Here is a 15,000-nt window from a genome sequence, read left to right as displayed (position 1 = left end):
GCTCGCGACAGTCCTGCCGTTAGAGAATGCACCGTGCACGCGACCGAGTAAGGCCACTCAGAGACATCCATTTCCCAGGTATATGCCCCCTACGCACTTTTGGTGGCGCAACTCGCACGAACAGTCCCACCTCGACCCCGTAAACAAGCTTTTTTGCCTCGAAGAGTTCGTCGGAGACGAAGAAGCAACCTTCAGTGCAAACGTAGCACTCTTTTGTGCAACCGCCCAAACAACGCCCCCTCTACCCTCTGTCGAAACACTCGGCATTGCTGCTCCCTAAGGTGAGCTTCTCCTCATAGGCAATTCCGCTCTTATCCGGTCACGTTTGTGTGCCCGAATTTCGCAAGGCAACCTCCATGGGACATGGAAAAGACTCGAGAAGAGAGCTCGCTCACGGGAGAGAGAAGCCAAGGAGACCACGAGAGTGCTGAGAGTGGGACAGCGCTGAATAGGCGGGAGAAGCCTGCGCGTATAAACGGAGATATATATCCAATTGCAACGAAGGAACGTGCCAAAGATCGAGAACAATGGCAGAAATGCTAGTAACGTGCACTTCGGGACCAACGCATCACCGGAAGACAACCGCCAAACATCGAAAGAGTCGCGATGCTCCGCAACCTACGTGCAAAGCGGTCGCACACCGGGTAAGGGAGTGAGAGCCCCAAACATAGCTGGGCGAGGCGCTCACTCCGCTCTTTAATATCTCGTTAATACCGCCAAGGAAATGGCACAAGCACACACACACAAGCATCCTCGGAAGAGGACAGTTCGAGTGACAGGTCAAATCCAAGAGTTCCGAAGACTACCTCCAGGAACAATCGGGAACAAGACCGATTACAAGTCGTCGAGTCTGTTACTGGGCGAACACGAGATGCGCACAGGAAATCGATCAGCCCTCACAATGGCCCAAGGCCAGAGATCGGACTGCTACGATTTACCCCAACAATCATCGTGCCACTCTTCGCAGAGAGGTGATAGACGCCAACGAGCCCGCGCATAGCAATCGAGGTGTAAAAAGGGCGTTGAAGGCAGGAAGCCTGGACGAAAGAGGCTACGAGGTCACCTCGAAGCGGTCTAAGAATCGGGCGCACTTGGGGCGACTACCAGTGCCAACCCCTTATCCCGCGGTGCGTCCGACACACAGAAATTTCCAAGGCGGCCAAGGAGCCTCCCCGCATAGCAATCGGGGTGTGAGGTTACGGATGCAGCATTGATAGCAATCGAGGTGTGAGGTGAAGGATGCAGAAGTGAGAGCCGAGGGATGTAGCAGAGATAGCAATCGGGGTGTGTGATGCAGAAGAGATAGCAATCGAGGTGTGCGGTGGGAAGGGCCCAGCAGCCAGAATGCATGAAGCGACGGATGAAGCAGTGATGACAACCGGGCTGTGAGGAGAGGAGGGATGCAGCCAAGAAAGCAATCAGGGCTCGAGGCAAGGGATGCATCAAGGATAGCAATCATGTTGTGAGGCGAGATTCCAAAGGCTAAACGTGAGAGGCTGCAGGGTCGACTCAGAGAGGTCTATGCATGTGAGAGGCTGAAAGCAAGGTCGACTCGGAGCGGTCTATGCATCGGGCGCGCTTGGGGCGACTACCAGTGCCAACCCCTTATCCCGCGACGCGTCCGACAAAGAGAACGTTCCAAGGCGGCAGAGGAGGTTACCAGCCGAAGGATGCAGTAGCAATAACAGGTATAGTTCCGCGGCGGCCGAGAAGACTCACCGCATAGGAATCGGGATGCGAGGCGAGGGATGCGGCGGGAAGGCCCCGACGGCTAAACGGAAGAGGCTGCAGGGCCGCCTCGGAATGGTCCAAGCATCGGATGCGATTGGGACGACTACCAGTGCCAACCCCTTATCCCGCGATGCGTCCGATACACAGATAGTTCCAAGGCGGCCGAGGAGCCTCACCGCATATCAATCGGGGTGCGAGGCGAGGGATGGGGCGGGAAGGCCCCAACGGCTAGACGGAAGAGGCTTCAGGGCCACCTCGGAATGGTCCAAGCATCGGACGCGCTTGGGGCGACTGCCAGTGCCAACCCCTTATCCCGCGATGCGTCCGATACACAGATGGTTCCAAGGCGGCCGAGGAGCCTCACCGCATAGCAATCGGGGGTGCGAGGCGAGGGATGGGGCGGGAAGGCCCCAACGGCTAGACGGAAGAGGCTTCAGGGCCGCCTAGGAATGGTCCAAGCATCGGACACGCTTGGGGCGACTACCAGTGACAGCCCCCTATCCCGCGATGCGTCCGATACGAAGATGGTTCCAAGGCGGCCGAGGAGCCTCACCGCATAGCAATCGGGGTGCGAGGTGGGGGATGCGGCGAGATGGCCCCAACGGCTAGACGGAAGAGGCCACAGGGCCGCGTCGGAATAGTCCAAGCATCGGACGCGCTTGGGGCGACTACCAGTGACAACCCCTTATCCCGCGATGCGTCCGATACGAAGATAGTTCCAAGGCGGCCGAGGAGCCTCACCGCATAGCAATCGGGGTGCGAGGTGGGGGATGCGGCGAGATGGCCCCAACGGCTAGACGGAAGAGGCTGCAGGGCCGCCTCGGAATAGTCCAAGCATCGGACGCGCTTGGGGCCACTACCAGTGACAACCCCTTATCCCGCAATGCGTCCGATACGAAGATAGTTCCAAGGCGGCCGAAGAGCCTCACCGCATAGCAATCGGGGTGCGAGGTGGGGGATGCGGCGAGATGGCCCCAACGGCTAGACGGAAGAGGCCACAGGGCCGCCTCGGAATAGTCCAAGCATCGGACGCGCTTGGGGCGACTACCAGTGACAACCCCTTATCCCGCGATGCGTCCGATACGAAGATAGTTCCCAGGCGGCCGAGGAGCCTCACCGCATAGCAATCGGGGTGCGAGGCGAGGGATGCGGCGAGATGGCCCCAAAGGCTAGACGGAAGAGGCTGCAGGGCTGCCTCGGAATAGTCCAAGCATCGGACGCGCTTGGGGCGACTACCACTGCCAACCCCTTATCCCGCGATGCGTCCGATACACAGATAGTTCCGAGGCGGCCGAGGAGGTGGGGGATGCAGCGAGATGGCCCCAACGGCTAGACGGAAGAGGCTGCAGGGCCGCCTCGGAATAGTCCAAGCATCGGACGCGCTTGGGGCGACTACCAGTGACAACCCCTTATCCCGCGATGCGTCCGATACACAGATAGTTCCGAGGCGGCCAAGGAGCCTCACCGCATAGCAATCGTGGTGCGAGGTGGGGGATGCGGCGAGATGGCCCCAACGGCTAGACGGAAGAGGCTGCAGGGCCGCCTCGGAATGGTCCAAGCATCGGATGCGCTTGGGGCGACTACCACTGCCAACCCCTTATCCCGCGATGCGTCCGATACACAGATAGTTCCAAGGCGGCCGAGGAGCCTCACAGCATAGCAATCGGGGTGCGAGGCGAGGGATGCGGCGAGAAAGCCCCAACGGCTAGAGGGAAGAGGCTTCAGGTCCGCCTCGGAATGGTCCAAGCATCGGACGCGCTTGGGGCGACTACCAGTGACAACCCCTTATCCCGCGACGCGTCCGATACACAGATAGTTCCAAGGCGGCCGAGGAGCCTCACCGCATAGCAATCGGGGTGCGAGGCGAGGGATGCGGCGAGAAGGACCCAACGGCTACACGGAAGAGGCTTCGGGGCCGCCTCGGAATGGTCCAAGCATCGGACGCGCTTGGGGCGACTACCAGTGACAACCCCTTATCCCGCGACGCGTCCGATACACAGATAGTTCCAAGGCGGCCGAGGAGCCTCACCGCATAGCAATCGGGGTGCGAGGCGAGGGATGCGGCGAGAAGGACCCAACGGCTACACGGAAGAGGCTTCGGGGCCGCCTCGGAATGGTCCAAGCATCGGACGCGCTTGGGGCGACTACCAGTGACAACCCCTTATCCCGCGACGCGTCCGATACACAGATAGTTCCAAGGCGGCCGAGGAGCCTCACCGCATAGCAATCGGGGTGCGAGGCGAGGGATGCGGCGAGAAGGACCCAACGGCTAGACGGAAGAGGCTTCGGGTCCGCCTCGGAATGGTCCAAGCATCGGACGCGCTTGGGGCGACTACCAGTGACAACCCCTTATCCCGCGACGCGTCCGATACACAGATAGTTCCAAGGCGGCCGAGGAGCCTCACCGCATAGCAATCGGGGTGCGAGGCGAGGGATGCGGCGAGAAGGACCCAACGGCTAGACGGAAGAGGCTTCGGGTCCGCCTCGGAATGGTCCAAGCATCGGACGCGCTTGGGGCGACTACCAGTGACAACCCCTTATCCCGCGACGCGTCCGATACACAGATAGTTCCAAGGCGGCCGAGGAGCCTCACCGCATAGCAATCGGGGTGCGAGGCGAGGGATGCGGCGAGAAGGACCCAACGGCTAGACGGAAGAGGCTTCGGGTCCGCCTCGGAATGGTCCAAGCATCGGACGCGCTTGGGGCGACTACCAGTGACAACCCCTTATCCCGCGACGCGTCCGATACACAGATAGTTCCGAGGCGGCCGAGGAGCCTCACCGCATAGCAATCGGGGTGCGAGGCGAAGGATGCGGCGAGAAGGACCCAACGGCTAGACGGAAGAGGCTTCGGGTCCGCCTCGGAATGGTCTAAGCATCGGACGCGCTTGGGGCGACTACCAGTGACAACCCCTTATCCCGCGACGCGTCCGATACACAGATAGTTCCAAGGCGGCCGAGGAGCCTCACCGCATAGCAATCGGGGTGCGAGGCGAGGGATGCGGCGAGAAGGACCCAACGGCTAGACGGAAGAGGCTTCAGGGCCGCCTCGGAATGGTCCAAGCATCGGACGCGCTTGGGGCGACTACCAATGACAACCCCTTATCCCGCGACGCGTCCGATACACAGATAGTTCCGAGGCGGCCGAGGAGCCTCACCGCATAGCAATCGGGGTGCGAGGCGAGGGATGCGGCGAGAAGGACCCAACGGCTAGACGGAAGAGGCTTCAGGGCCGCCTCGGAATGGTCCAAGCATCGGACGCGCTTGGGGCGACTACCAGTGACAACCCCTTATCCCGCGACGCGTCCGATACACAGATAGTTCCGAGGCGGCCGAGGAGCCTCACCGCATAGCAATCGGGGTGCGAGGCGAGGGATGCGGCGAGAAGGACCCAACGGCTAGACGGAAGAGGCTTCAGGGCCGCCTCGGAATGGTCCAAGCATCGGACGCGCTTGGGGCGACTACCGTTGCCAACCCCTTATCCCGCGATGCGTCTGATACACAGATAGTTCCGAGGCGGCCGAGGAGCCTCACCGCATAGCAATCGGGTTGCGAGGCAGATTATTGGGAAGGGAACCCCCTGGGATGCGGCTCAAGCAGTGCCCAAAGGGACTGGAATGCGGAATCACATCGAGAGACCCAAATGCTATACGAGGGCTCAAATCGAATTATCGATTTGGCCACGACATGGACGCATCGGAACGACTACCTTTGCCGAACCACTCGCAATTGCATCCATACCGAAACCAATAGACATTTCCGTTAGAGCCCTCGCATAGCATTCGGGAATCTCGCATGCCCCTCTAAATCGACCAATGCTGGCGCTCAATGAAAATCCGAGCGCTACCACCGTTCGAGCGCCAGCATTGGTCGAGTTAGAGGGGCACGGGGGAGAATGCTCCAGTCAACACCTCCCCTATATAAGTTATTTGTCCGATTCTCGCACAACCGTAGTCTGCCTCGTCGAATCAAACAACGGTCCCAGATTCCGACTTCCGTTCCGTAGAGACCCAAAAGCTAGATGGAGGCTCGCAAGAAAGAGAGTCGGCGCATAGCAATCGGGTTTCTCGAACGTTTAGGGACCGAGCTCACTTGCGGATAGGGCAAAATCCGCCAAGCAACCCAAAAGCTAGACGGGGGCTCGAATCGAATCGCCTAGGCGGCCACAACAACGACGTGTTGGATCGACTACCAGTGCCAAACCATTCAGCAAGACTAGTCTGTGTCGAGGCCGGATAGAGATTCTCAGAGAGCGCCCGCATAGCATTTAGGAGACCTGCCGCGTCCCTCACACTCGACAAATGGTGGTGCACGTTTATAAATCCGAGCGATCCCAACCCTTTCAAGCACCAACATCGGTCGAGATAGAGGGGCACGGAGGGGGCTGCGTGAGACAACACAGTCCCCTATATAAGTTATTTGTCCGATTCTCACACATCCGAAGAATGGTCATCAAATCGGACAACAGCCCAAACTTCCGACTTCCGTCCCAGAAAGCCCAAGAGCTATCTAAAACGTTCATGGCCGGAACTCGATCGCGGCTATACCAGTCCGCCAAGCAACCCAAAAGCTAGACTGGAGCTCTAGTCGAATCACCTCTGTGGCCATTGCAAGGACGTGTTGGAGCGACTACCATTGCCGAACCATTCCGCAGGTCGAGTCCATACCAAGGCCGCATAGAGATTCACGATGAGCTCCTGCATAGCAATCAGGAGACTTGCCGTGTCCATCACAATCGATAAATCCTGGTGCAAGATTTTTGCATCCGAGCGCTCCAACCAGTCGAGCACCAGCATCAATCGACATAAACGGGCACGGGGGGAGGATGCTCGAGAACACTACCTCCCCTATATAAGTTATTTGTCCGATTCTCAAGCAGCCGAAGTCTGGTCATCGAATCGGGTCAAAGACCACAACTTCCGACTTTACCCACAATGCAAGTCATCGAATCGAACATCGGCCCCCGAGTCGGACTCCATGCGTATGTCAGGTCATCGGACCCAAATTCCGCCTTCCTGCGCATGGCGGGCCATCAATATCAACTCGGTCATCGGACCCAAACTCCGCCTTTTTGCGTATGGCACGCCTTCAAATCGGTCATCGGACCCAAATTCCGCCTTCCTGTGCATGGCGGGCCATCAACATCAACTCGGTCATCGGACCCAAATTCCGCCTTTCTGCGCATGGCACGCCATCAACTCGGTCATCGGACCCAAATTCCGCCTTCCTGCGCATGGCAGGTCATCGGACACAAATTCAGACCTCGCCAATATGCCTACGTATCGAATCGGTCATCGGACCCAACTTCCGACTTCATCCATACTGTAGGGTCTTTGAGGTTGGCGCGGTGCGCTCAACCCAGGGAGTCGACCCATCGAAGCATACACCTCCCCTATATAAGCTATTTGTCCGATTCCCACACCTGTGTAGTTTGCACCTCTGACCAGGACATCGACCCCAACTTCCGAACTCGACTGCAACGACGGCACCAGCGCCTTGGTGCGCACCTTGCGACGCACAGTCCCAACATTCGCCTTCCTGCACATGGCAGGTCATCGGACCCAAATTCCGACCTCGCGAGTATGCCTACATATCGAATCGGTCATCGGACCCAACTTCCGACTTCATCCATACCGTAGGGTCTTTGAGGTTGGCGCGGTGCGCTCAACCCGGGGAGTCGACCCAACGAAGCATACACCTCCCCTATATAAGCTATTTGTCCGATTCCCACACCTGTGTAGTTTGCACCTCCGATCAAGACATCGACCCCAACTTCCGAACTCGCCTCCAACGACCGAACCAGCGCCTTGGTGCGCACCTTGCAACGCACAGTGCCAACATTCGCCTTCCTGCACGTGGCAGGTCATCGGACCCAAATTCCGACCTCGCGAGTATGCCTACATATCGAATCGGTCATCGGACCCAACTTCCGACTTCATCCATACCGTAGGGTCTTTGAGGTTGGCGCGGTGCGCTCAACCCGGGGAGTCGACCCAACGAAGCATACACCTCCCCTATATAAGCTATTTGTCCGATTCCCACACCTGTGTAGCTTGCACCTCCGATCAGGACATCGACCCCAACTTCCGAACTCGACTAAAAAGACCGCACCAGCGCCTTGGTGTGCACCTTGCAACGCACAGTGTCAACATTCGCCTTCCTGCACATGGCAGGTCATCGGACCCAAATTCCGACCTCATGAGCATACCTACTAATCGAATTGGTCATCGGACCCAACTTCCGACTTCATCCATACCGTAGGGTCTTTGAGGTTGGCGCGGTGCGCTCAACCTGGGGAGTCGACCCATCGAAGCATACACCTCCCCTATATAAGCTATTTGTCCGATTCCGACACCTGTGTAGTTTGCACCTCCGCTCAGGACATCGACCCCAACTTCCGAACTCGCCTGCAACGACCGAACCAGCGCCTTGGTGCGCACCAAAAGTGCGCACTTTTGGAGGGCACTTTTGTGCGCTCCAAAGGTGCGCACTTTTGGAGGGCACTTTTCTGCGCTCCAAAGGTGCGCACTTTTGGAGGGCACTTTTTGGAGGGCACTTTTCTGCGCTCCAAAGGTGCGCACTTTTGGAGGGCACTTTTTGGAGGGCACTTTTCTGCGCTCCAAAGGTGCGCACTTTTGGAGGGCACTTTTTGGAGGGCACTTTTCTGCGCTCCAAAGGTGCGCACTTTTGGAGGGCACTTTTTGGAGGGCACTTTTCTGCGCTCCAAAGGTGCGCACTTTTGGAGGGCACTTTTTGGAGGGCACTTTTCTGCGCTCCAAAGGTGCGCACTTTTGGAGGGCACTTTTCTGCGCTCCAAAGGTGCGCACTTTTGGAGGGCACTTTTTGGAGGGCACTTTTCTGCGCTCCAAAGGTGCGCACTTTTGGAGGGCACTTTTTGGAGGGCACTTTTCTGCGCTCCAAAGGTGCGCACTTTTGGAGGGCACTTTTTGGAGGGCACTTTTCTGCGCTCCAAAGGTGCGCACTTTTGGAGGGCACTTTTGTGCACTCCAAAGGTGCGCACTTTTGGAGGGCACTTTTCCTGTGCTCCAAAGGTGCACACCTAGGTGAGCACCTTCGACCACACCTTGTAGCACACCAAACTCTGACTTTCGACTTCATCCGCAATGCAGGGTCTTTGAGGTTGGCGCAATGCGCACAACCAGGGGAGTCGACCCATCAAACCCAACACCTCCCCTATATAAGCTATTTGTCTGATTCTCATACATGCGTAGCCTGCAGGAGCAATTAGGACATCGACCCCAACTTTCGGCTTCTAAACGAAAACAAGGTCTTTGAGGTTGGTGTAATGCGAACAACTAGGGGAGTCAACCCATCAAACCCAACACCTCCCCTATATAAGCTATTTGTCTGATTCTCATACATGTGTAGTCTACAGGAGCAATTAGGACATCGACCCCAACTTTTGACTTCTTAACGAAAACAAGGTCTTTGAGGTTGACGTAATGCGCACAACCAGGGGAGTCGACCCATCAAACCCAACACCTCCCCTATATAAGCTATTTGTCCGATTCTCATACATGTGTAGCCTGCAGGAGCCATTAGGACATTGACCCCAACTTTTGACTTCTTAACGAAAACAAGGTCTTTGAGGTTGGCGTAATGCGCACAACCAAGGGAGTTGACCCATCAAACCCAACACCTCCCCTATATAAGCTATTTGTCTGATTCTCATACATGTGTAGCCTGCAACAACGATTAGGACATCCACCCCAACTTCTGAATTCGTCTGCGTTGACCGCACCAAAGGTGCACGCCTTGGTGCTCACCAAAATCCGACTTCCGACTTCTTCTGCTATGCGGGGTCTTTGAGGTTGGCGCAGTGCGCACAACCAGGGGAGTCAACCCACCGAATGCAACACCTCCCCTATATAAGCTATTTGTCTGATTCTCATACATGCGTAGACTGCAGCAATGATTAGGACATCCACCCCAACTTTTGACTTCTTAAACAAGACAGGGTCTTTGAAGTTGGTGCAGTGCACACAACCAGGGGAGTCGACCCATCAAACGCAACACCTCCCCTATATAAAGCTATTTGTCCGATTCTCATACGTGTAGTCTGCAGCAGCGATTAGGACATCGACCCCAACTTCCGAATTCGTTTGCATTGACCGCACCAAAGGTGCACGCCTTGGTGTGCACCCTGGAGTGCACTTTGGTGCTCACCTCGGTGCACACTTTGGTGTGCACCTCGGTGTGCACCAAAGGTGCGCACCTTGGAGCGCACCAAAGGTGTACACTTTGGAGCGCACCACATAGGGTCTTTGAGAGGTTGGCGCAGTGCGCACACCAAGGTGGGTGTTGAGGTGCGTGCCGAGGTGGGTGGGTGCTAGGGTGCGCTCCATGGTGGGTGCCAGGGTGGGTGCGTGCTAGGGTGGATTCCAAAGAGGGTCATAGGGTGGGTGCCAAGGTGGGTTGGTGATATAGTGGGTTCAAAGGTGGGTACTAGGGTGGGTTCCAAGGTGGGTCACAAGTTGGGTGCCAGGATGCGTGGGTGTTAGGTTGGGTGCCAAGGTGGGCTCCTGCGTGGGTGGGTGCTAGGGTGGGTTTCAAGGTGGACGCGAGGGCGGGTGCCAAGGTGGGTAACAAGTTGGGTGTTAGGATGGGTGAGTGCTAGAGTGGGTGCCAAGGTGGGTGGGTGCTAAGGTGGATGCCAAGGTGGTTCACAGGGTGGGTGGGTTCTAGGGTGAGTTCCAAGGTGGGTCACAGGTTCAGTGCTAGGGTGGGTGTCAAGGCGGGTGTCGAGGTGCCTGGGTGCTAGGGTGTGGATGCCAATGTGGGTCATAGGGTGGGTACTAGGGTGGGCTGCAATGTGGGTGCCAAGGTGGGTAACATGCTCGGTGGGTTCTAAATTGGGTGCCAGGGTGGGTGTGCACCCACCTTGCCCGAGGTGGGTGCCAAGGTGCCAGTGTGGGTGGGTGCTAAGGTGGATGCCAAGGTGGGTGAGAAGGTGGGTGATAGGTTGAGTGGTAGGATGGGTGGGTGCCAAGATGGGTCACAGGGTGGGTGCAAGGGTGGGTAGGTGCTAGGGTTGGTGTCAGGGTGGGTGGGTGCTAGGTTGGGTTCCAAGGTGGGTGCGAGGGTGAGTGTCAAGGTGGGTCACAGGTTAGGTGCTAGGATGGGTGAGTGCTAGGGTGCAAAGGTGCCAGGGTGGGTGCTAGGATGGGTCGATGCTAGGGTGAGTGGCAAGGTGGGTCCACAAGTGTCAAGGTGGGTGCCGAGGTGGGTGCCAAGTCGGCGACTGCTATGGTGGATGCCAAGGTGGGTCACGGGGTGGGTGCCAAGTTGCTAGGTTGGGTTCCAAGGTGGGTGCCAACGTGGGTGCTAGGGTGCGTGGGTTAAAGGGTGTGTCACAACGTGGGTGCCAGGATGGGTGCGCACCCACACTGGCCAAGACGGGTGCGGGTGCAAGGTTGGGTTCCAAGCCCGGTCACAGGCTGGGTGCTAGGATGGGTGGGTGCCAAGGTGGGCACCAGGGTGGGTGCACCCACCCTGGCCAAGGTGGGTCACGGGGTGGGTCCTAGGGTGGGTAACGGGGTGGGTACTAAGGTGCGTGCCAAGGTGGGTCATAGGGTGGGTGCCAAGGTGGGCACCAGGGTGGGTGTGCACCAACCCTAGCCAGGGTAGGTCACGGGGTGGTTGTCGGGGTGGGCGTCAAGGAGCCAAGGTGGGTGGCAAGTAGCCAAGTTGCGTGCCAAGGTGGGTGTCGGGGTGGGTGCCAAGGATCCAAGGTGGGTGCCAAGGAACCAAGGTGGGTGTCTGGGTGGGTGCCGAGGTGGGAGCCAGGGTGGGTCCCAAGGTGAGTGCAAAGGTGGGTGCCAGGGTCAAGGTGAGTGCCAATGTGGGTTCCAAGGTGCCAGGGTCAGGGTGAGTGCCAATGTGGGTTCAAAGGTGCTAAGTTGGGTGCGAGGTTGGGTGCGAGGGTGGGTGGGTGCCAAGGTGTGCTAGGTGGAAGCCCGGGTGGGTCGGCATCCCATGGGTGTCGAGTTGGGTGCCTGATGGGTGCTTCTTGTCAAGTTTTAGTCTTCGGGACTCATTTCGAGCCTTAGAGGTCGTTTCTTGTCCGGTTGCCCTGTCTTCGACCTGGGAACCCAATTTTGGTCCTCGGGTCCCATTTTTTTTTGTCTCGCATCCCACTTTTGGCCTGTGGCCTTTTCGGGGTCGATTCTCGTTTTGGGCATCAGAGCATGTTTCTTCTCCTAAAACCCAATATTTGTTTATTAAGTCTCGGAACACATTTTTGTTCTCGTGGACCCATCATGGGTCTTGGAACGCATTTGTGGTCCTTGGGTCCCATTTTGCATCCCGAAACTTGTGTTTTGGTGCTTGATCCCTATTTTGGGTGCCCACCTTGCACCAAGTGCGCACCCGGGGCAAACCGAGCGCCTTGGTGCACCAGGGCAAGATCGAGCGTGCACCCGAGGCGCCCCGAACATGCACCAAGGTGCACTCGGCCCACATGTGAGCGCAGGTCGTTGCGCCCGAGGTGGTGTGTGGGCACCGCGTTGCAGACGGGACACTGCACGCACACGACGCCCCCTCCAGGTGCACGCACGTAGGCCGGGCCGGGTGCACACCCGACGCCCTAGCAAGGTGCGCGCACCCGGGCAGGGCTCACACTTGGCGAACGGGGCGCACTTCGCGAGGGAGGGTGTGCACCTCGACGGGGGTGGGTGGCCGGGGTGGATTCGCACGTGGGTCGCGGTTTGCTAAGTACACACTGCGACAAGCTCATAACGGGTGCGATCATACCAGCGTTAGTGCACCGGATCCCATCAGAACTCCGCAGTTAAGCGCGCTTGGGCCGGAGTAGTACTGGGATGGGTGACCTCCCGGGAAGTCCCGGTGTTGCACCCTTTTTTAGTTTTTCGCCGGGCGTCGCAATGCTATTTGAATAAACCTTTTGCCCGTTTGCGTTCTCGTCGGGGCCGGGCCGGGCCGGGGTGCGCTGCCCGCACTACCGCGCGCGCGGGGGCGACACCGAGCGCGCACCCGAGGCGCCCCGAGCACACAGGCCACGGTGCAACCCGGGCGTTGTGCGCGCACCCCGGTGCGCCCGAGGTGCTGCGCGCGCACCCAGGTGAAATCGGTGTGCACCTCGGCCAGTGCGCGCTCGGTCGAGTCGCGCACGTTGGCCAAGGTGCACGGTGATGTTTCTTACTCTAAGGTTCCGCACCAGACGCCCGGGACAGGTGAGCGAAGCTGGGCGGGGCCGGGTGCGCGGCCGGGGCAGGTGCACGCAGCTGGAGAGAGCTTTGGAGCACACTTCGGAGCGCACCAATGATGCGCTCCATTCAAAAGTTTCCTGAAAAGGCAAAAAAAGTTGAGATTATAGAATTTCCCACTTGAGAGATTGTAAAAAAAAAAAATTTAAAATGAAGGAAACGCGGGTGCCAAGGTGTGCGCAGCCCAGCCAAGGTGTGCGCACCAAGGCGCCCACCCTGGCGAAGGTGCACGCAAGGTGCGCACCCGAGGCAAACCGGACAATTAACCCAACTTTCGACTTCGCGCGCACCTTGGAGCGCACTTCGGAGCGCTCCTTGGTGCGCACCAATCTTGGGCACCTCGGAGTGCACCATGGCGCCCACCAAGGTGCGCACCCGGGGCAAACCGAGCTCCGACTTCGTGCGCACCTTGGAGCGCACGAAAGGTGCGCACCATGGCGCCCACCAAGGTGCGCAGCCCAGCCAAGGCGTGCGCATCAAGGTGCGCACCCTGGCGAAGGTGCGCACCCGGGGCAAACCGAGCTCCGACTTCGTGCGCACCTTGGAGCGCACAAAAGGTGCGCAACCCAGCCAAGGTGTGCGCACCCCGGTCAAACCGAGCTCCGAATCGTGCGCACCAGAGGTGCACGCCATCGTGCGCACCTTGGAGCACACTTCGGAGCCCTCCTTGGTGCGCGCCGATGTTGCGCACCTCGGAGCGCACCCGGGGAAAACAATGCAATTAACCCGACTTTCGACTTCGTGGGCACCTCGGAGCGCTCTCGGGTTCGCACCTCGGAGCACACCGAGGTGCGCACCTTTGATGCGCTGCCTTCACCAATTTCCAGAAAAGGCAAGAAAACATTGAGAAGGTGTGCGCACCGAGGTGCCCACCCTGGCGAAGGTGCACGCGAGGTGCGCACCCGGGGCAAACCGGGCTCCGACTTCGTGCACGCCGCACCTTGGAGCACACTTCGGAGCGCTCCTTGGTGCGCACCAGGGCGCGCAACCCAGCCGAGGTGCCCACCCCGGCGAAGGTGCACGCGAGGTGCGCACCCGGGGCAAACCGGGCTCCGACTTCGTGCACGCCATGGTGCCCACCGCGGCGAAGGTGCACGCGAGGTGCGCACCCGGGGCAAACCGGGCTCCGACTTCGTGCACGCCGCACCTTGGAGCACACTTCGGAGCGCTCCTTGGTGCGCACCATGGTGCCCACCAGGGCGCGCAACCCCGCCGAAGGTGCACGCGAGGTGCGCACCCGGGGCAAACCGGGCTCCGACTTCGTGCACGCCGCACCTTGGAGCACACTTCGGAGCGCTCCTTGGTGCGCACCATGGTGCCCACCAGGGCGCGCAACCCCGCCGAAGGTGCACGCGAGGTGCGCACCCGGGGCAAACCGGGCTCCGACTTCGTGCACGCCATGGTGCGCACCGCGGCGAAGGTGCGCACCCGGGGCAAACCGGGCTCCGACTTCGTGCACGCCGCACCTTGGAGCACACTTCGGAGCGCTCCTTGGTGCGCACCAGGGCGCGCAACCCAGCCGAGGTGCCCACCCCGGCGAAGGTGCACGCGAGGTGCGTACCCGGGGCAAACCGGGCTCCGACTTCGTGCACGCCGCACCTTGGAGCACACTTCGGAGCGCTCCTTGGTGCGCACCATGGTGCCCACCAGGCCGCGCAACCCAGCCAAGGTGTGCGCACCAAGGTGCACGCGAGGTGCGCACCCGGGGCAAACCGGGGTCCGACTTCGTGCACGCCGCACCTTGGAGCACACATCGGGGCGCTCCCGGGTTCGCACCGGCGTTGCGCACCGTGGTGGGCACCTCGGAGCACACCAAGGTGGGCAGCGAGGTGCGCACCTTTGATGCGATGCCTTCACTAATTTCCATAAAAGGCAAAAAAAAAACGAGATTTTAAAATTTCCGTTTTGAAAGATAGTGAGAAAAAGGGAATGCTGGTGCCATCTTGAGCCCGCCCTGGTGCGCAGCCCAGCCAAGGTGTGCGCACCAAGGTGCCCACCCTGGCGAAGGTGCGCGCCCGGGCAAT

The 15,000-nt window shown here is 59.2% G+C and overlaps 1 non-coding gene across 1 annotated transcript; it reads left to right on the top strand.

The window, feature by feature from the left end:
- Positions 1-12,489: 12,489 nt before the first annotated feature.
- Positions 12,490-12,608, top strand: LOC131867675 (5S ribosomal RNA). The gene has a single exon (XR_009366226.1). It is a non-coding gene; the product is annotated as a 5S ribosomal RNA (ribosomal RNA).
- Positions 12,609-15,000: the final 2,392 nt, after the last annotated feature.

This window comes from Cryptomeria japonica, unplaced genomic scaffold (assembly GCF_030272615.1).
Source record: "Cryptomeria japonica unplaced genomic scaffold, Sugi_1.0 HiC_scaffold_177, whole genome shotgun sequence".
Classification (NCBI taxonomy): domain Eukaryota; kingdom Viridiplantae; phylum Streptophyta; class Pinopsida; order Cupressales; family Cupressaceae; genus Cryptomeria; species Cryptomeria japonica.
The sequence above is the reverse complement of the archived record's forward strand: the minus strand, read 5'-3'. Positions and strand labels throughout refer to the sequence as shown.